Raw genomic sequence first — 6,000 nt, forward strand, 5'->3', positions numbered from 1 at the left:
ATGAAGGGGAAATTCATTCCCTTCTGAGGCAGCCCATTCTAATTAAACCTAAATTTGCCTCTTTGTAACTTCCATCATTGTTCATGTTTCTGCCCTCTGGAGCCAAACAGGACAGGAGCTTATCCTCTTCACCTGATGTCAGTCAGTAGACATTTATTAAGTGTCTACTATGTATGACGGTCACTGTGCTAGACCCTAGAGGCAAAAAAATAGTTCCTGCCAAGAAGTTTACATTTTAATGGAGGAAACAAAGTGTAAATAATTAAGCACATATAGAATACTGACTAGTTAGAAGGGAAGGCTCTAGCATTTGAGTGGATCAGGAAAAGCCTTCTGTTGAAGGTGGGATTTGAGCAGAGTCTTGGAGCAAATGGAGAAAGAGGTGAGGAAGGAGAACATTATTGGCATGGGGGAGAGTAGGCATAAACGTATGGAGATAAGAGATAAGAGTTGTGTTTGAGGAATAGAAAAAGGAGGACGGCAATAAAATGTCAGAAGATTGGAAAGGTAAGAAGGGAGCAGGTTGTGAAGGGCTTTAAAGGATGTTATAAGGTATCCTAGAGCTAAGAGGAAGCTACAGGTTTATTGGGGGAGGTTATGGAAATGGCTGACAGCTGAGTGGAGAAAGGCTTGAATTGAGAGACTTGGGGTGGGGAGAACAATTAGAAGGCTGTAGTAGTCCAGGCTAGAAGTGATAAGGGCTTGTACTGGTGACTGAGTGGAGACATCTAGAGATTCTGCAAAAGGTACAGATGATGAGGATTGACAAGAGGTTAGCTATATGGGATACTTGAGCCCCAGTGAAGAGTTGAGGATGACGCTGAATTTTTGAGCCTGAGTGACCGGGAGGATAATAATGTCATCAAAAGTAATAGGAAAATTTGGAGAGGGGATGGACTGGGGTGGAGGGAGTAGGTAGGGGGTCAGATAAGTTCTGTTTTGAGTTTGAGATGCCTATGGGATATCCAGTTCAAAATGTCCAAGAGGTAGTTGATGTGGGACTGGAGACAGACTAGGGCTGTATAAATAGATCTGGGAATCATCTGTATAGAGGTGATAATTGAACCTGTGGAAGCCAGTGAAACTTATTAAGAGAGATAGCATAGAGGAAAAAAGAGAAGAGGGCCCAGGGCAGAACCCTGGGGGATACCCAAGAAAAATACATCCTTTTTAAATACTTAGAGACAAGATAGCACGTGCACTCTGAATCTTGATATTAGATCATTAAGGCACCCTACCAATTCTGACTCCATCTGATTATACAATTGTTGAGCCCCCCGCCCCTTCTCAATCTTGTCTGTAAGACTAGTCACTGGTACAAAGGTGTTTTATTTTTACTCAAATGCTTTGTAAAATCTAAATAATCAATTTTTATAGCATTCGTCTGACCTAGGAGTTTAATAGCTGTCAAAAAGAAGGAAATAAGCTTGTCATAAGCCATTCTTGATGGAAATTATACTGCCTCTTTGTAACTACTGCTTTCTTTTCTAGATTTTCACTATCTCTTTAATGATTTGATTGAAAATTTTCCCCAGAATTCTCTGCATGGAGACATGCTGCATATCAGATACTCAGCCCTGTACTTTCTAGCTTGGTACTTTCTAGCTGCTGCCATAGACTTTGAGAAATCAGGATCACCTGTAATCCTTGCTGAGCCTTGAAAGTAGCACTTTAGTGAAGGACATCTTTATTAAGGGGTATCATGTTTAGCACAGAGGAGATATCAAAGGGAGATATGTTAGAAATATCATGCATACTAGTGAAAGTGGGCCTTGATCTGCTACAAAGAAGTGAAATTGATTCAAAGCATCATTACTTTTTAGAATCAAACCATGTTAAAAGGTATCCTAGATCTGTCATAAAATAGACTTTTAAACTGAAGTAATGAGAGACATCTTTAAGCAAAGGGCAATCATCTCTCTGCATCTGATGGTTTAACTGGCTATTGAAATAATTGACACAATTTGCATGATGTTGAGGACATTTACCCTCCCATTAGTGATTTGGCTTTACCATTAACTGTGTGACCCTTGTAAGTCACTTAATGTCTCTGGGGCCTCAGTTTTTACATCTGTAAAATGAATAAGTTTAGTTTGCACTAGGTGACTTCTAAGTTCTCTTCCATTTCTAAAATGATGTTAAGAAATATTCTCTATCCTCTCATTGAAATTCCTTCCACAATTTAGTGAAGAGAGTGGGAATGTGATACCATGTTATAGAGAGGTGGAAAAGTCATACTTTTTTGGGCTAGGCCTGTGATTTCTTCTTTATAGGGAACTCTTAATGTGGCAACTCCCTCCATTGAGATAGCAACTCTGCAGTTTATACTCACAGAATTGCCTGAGAGTACTGAGAGGTTAAGTGTTTTGCCCATAGCTACATAGCTAACGTGTTTTGGATAAATTTTTTTGAACCTCCAACCTTTCTGTGTTTTTGACACAATGAAAGTTAATCAAAAAGCCAATGTTACGGTTAATTTACTGTCATTCTTTTTGTGCATTAATGTGATTTGCTTAGTTCTTGCCCATGCAAAATTCATTGAAATCAAACCCATAGGCATTTGAGAAGTTATTTTAATAGGTTATTCATAACTTGGTGTTAATTAATATCCATGATGGGCTTTGATTTCCTGTTTATTTTGGAAATGATATTCAAAATGTCATGTAAACTATCAAATATAAATTCTGGGTCCTAAATTCCTCTTTAAGGATTCTAAAAATAAGTTTGTAACCTAATGAAGACCTTCAGCTTTTGGTGTTAGACAGAATTAGTGAGGTTATTTTGTTTCCATTAACCTCTTCTGGTATGTACACACCACCAGTTTGATCAATTTTGGCTTAATCATTTGGGATTTCCTTCATTATTGTACAGTATAAAGCAAGGAGCAGATCTATGTCTGATCTGGTCATCTGTGGGAATCATTGCAGTGGTTTCAGAATGGTTCTCAGTAGCTGGATGGAAAAATTGAAAAATACTGATTAAACTAAGCATTTATTAATAGCTTACTGTATTTCAGCAACTGCCCTTAAAGATCTTTTTATTGGGGAGAGTAATCGGTTAACGTACATTTATTAAAAACCTACTACAAGTGAGGCATCAGGGTAGGCACTGGGAGCACAAAAACAAGGAGCTGACATCCTAATAGGGATATATATATATATAAGTATATGCAGAATAATTGTAAAGAGCATCAGAACAAATAAATATAATGGAATTAGATTCAAAATAATTTGGGAGGGAGGACACTAGCATTTGGGGGAATCAAGAAAATCATGTAAAAGGTGATTTTTGAGCTGAGTCTTGAAGGAAGAGAGGGATTCCTTGGGAAGGAGATGAGGGTGAAGAGCATTCTAAGGATGGGGATGGCCAGTGGAAATACATGGAGATAGGAAGTGGAGTTTTCTGTGTGAGGAACAGAGAAGGCCAGCTTGGCTGGATCTTGGATGACAGGAGAGAGTAACATACAGTAAGATTGGAAAGATGGGTTGGGGACCACTTGTTAAAGTCTTTAAAGGCAAAATAGAAAAAGTTAATATTTGATCCTAGAGGCAATGCTTGTAGATGCTTGGGAGATGCCTAGGGAGCTGCTTGGAGTTAATTGAGAAAAATTACTTTGTCAACATTGTGTACGATGGACTGGAGTGGAGAGAGACTTGAAGAAAAGAGACCAATTAAGGAGTCATTGCAATAATCTAGGCAAGAAGTGATGAGGGTCTGAATTTAGATAGTAGGTGTGTGAGTATAGAGAAGGGGCTCAGTATGCAAGATATATACAAGTGAGAATATGCAAGATACACATTTTTTTCCTAAGAGTTTTTTTTTTAATGAGGAATACATTGGTGGCTGAGGATATCAGGAAATGCCTCATTTAGAAGGTGAGACTTGAGCCGAGCTTTGAAGGAAACTAGGGATTTTAAGAGGTAGAGGTGAAGTAATGCATTCCAGGTGTAGGGAATGGGAGATAGAGATGAGAGTTGGAATGCAGCATGTTGGGAATATCAAGAAGACCGGTTTGGTGGGACCAAAAAGACCCATTTGGTGGGACCAAAGAGTGAATGAAAAGGAATAATGAGGAAGTAATGTATGTTAAGTTTGGGAAGATAGATTAGGGCCTGGTTTTGAAGAACTTCAACTGACAAGAGGAGATTGTGTTTTACCCTAGAAGTAATAGGCAGCCACTGGGGACTTTATTGAATAGAGATGATGTGATTAGATCTGGGCTTAAGGAATATCACTTTGGCAGCTGTTGGGGAAGATGGATTAGAGCGGGGAAAGATTTGAGGCAGGGAAACCAATTAGGAAGCTATTATTCTAGATGAGAAGTGCTGAGATCTTGAACTAGGCTGGCAGTCAATAAGTTCAGAGAAATGTGATAGGCGTTATGGAGATAAAATCAATAAAACTTGGCAACTAATTGGATATGTGAAGAGTAGAGGATGACACCAAGCAGGTTGTAAGCCTGGGTCGCTAGAAGGGTGGTGTTGCTCCTGACATAAATAAGAAAGTTTGGAAGAAGGGTCAATCTAGGGGGCAAGACAATGATTTTTGTTTTGGACTTTGTTGAGTTTGAGATGCCTATAGGCTGTCCAATTTGAAGTATCCAGGCAGTTGGTGATATGGGAATGGAACTTGGAAGAGAAACTGAGCCTTGAAATATACATATAGGAATTATCTGCATAAAGGAGATTATTAAATCCATGGGAGTTAATGAGGTCACCAAAGGAGATTATATTAAGAGAAGAGAAGAGGCTCAAGACAGAGTCTTGGGGGTAGGACATGGAGAATACTTCAGCAAAGGAGACTGAGAAAGAGTGATCGGAATGATGAGAACCAAAAAATAGCAGTATATAGAAAAAAAAGAGGAGAATAAATCCAGGAGGAGAGAGTGGTAAACAGTGTTAAGTGCTACAGAGAGAGGTTAAGGACAGTGACTGAGAAAAGATCAAGAAGCAGCTAGGCAGTAGTGGATACAGAGTATTGGACTGGAAGTCAGTGAGGACCTCAATTCAAATCCAGCCTTAGATACTTTCTAGCTGTGTGACCCTCATCAATTCACTTTATCTTAGTTTCCTGTTCTGTAAAACGGAGGTAGTAATAGCATCTACATCTCAAAGTTAAGATGAGGATAAAATGAAATAATATTTGCAAAGTGCAAACCTTAAAGTGTACTACAAATGCCTTTAGCTATTAGTATTAACTTGGCACTAATGAGCATACTATGCCATTTTGTGTACATATGTTTAGTATTGCTATTACTTCACTGTCTATGGTACCTTTTAGCAAAATGTAATTTCTCTGATTATCTCTTTTTAAGTAGGTCTATTTTTGCTTTTGCTTTGCCTGAGGTCTTGACTAGATTGTGCTTCAGGCCCTTATTTTAACTCTGTGTGTGTCTTTGTTTCAAGCATGTTGCTCATAAACAACATAGTCTTGAATTCTGGTTTTTTAATCCATTCTGCTATCCTCTTCTGTTTTATGGGTTAGCTCATCACATTCACATTCACAATTATAATTGCTAACTATATATTTCTCTCAATCCTGTTCTCTTCTATTTATCTTTTTTTTTACCCTGTCCTCTTCTCAGAAGTCTGTTTTGCTTCTGACCACTTTCTCCCTTATTATTATCTCCTTCCTCTTATTATTCTCCCTACCTCTCTCTTATCCCCTTCCCCTCCTGCTTCCATACTTACCCATTGGGTAAGGTGAATTTCCAGTTCAAATGAGAATGAAATTCAAGCTTGACTGCTCCCCCCTCCATTGCAAAAATTCTTCCTTATGAGCCTCTTTTACGTGAAATAATTTTCCCCATTCTTCCTCTCCCTTTCTCCTTCTCCCAGTCCATCCCTCTTTCTCACCTTTACTTTTTCTTTTGAGATCATTTTAACATAAAAGGGTCACACCCATGCCCTCTGTCTAAGTAAGACTCCTTATAACTTCCCTAATGATGATAAAGTTCTTATGGGTTATATGTGTCATTTTCCCATATAGGAATGTGAACAG

This window comes from Trichosurus vulpecula, chromosome 8 (assembly GCF_011100635.1).
Source record: "Trichosurus vulpecula isolate mTriVul1 chromosome 8, mTriVul1.pri, whole genome shotgun sequence".
NCBI lineage: Eukaryota > Metazoa > Chordata > Mammalia > Diprotodontia > Phalangeridae > Trichosurus > Trichosurus vulpecula.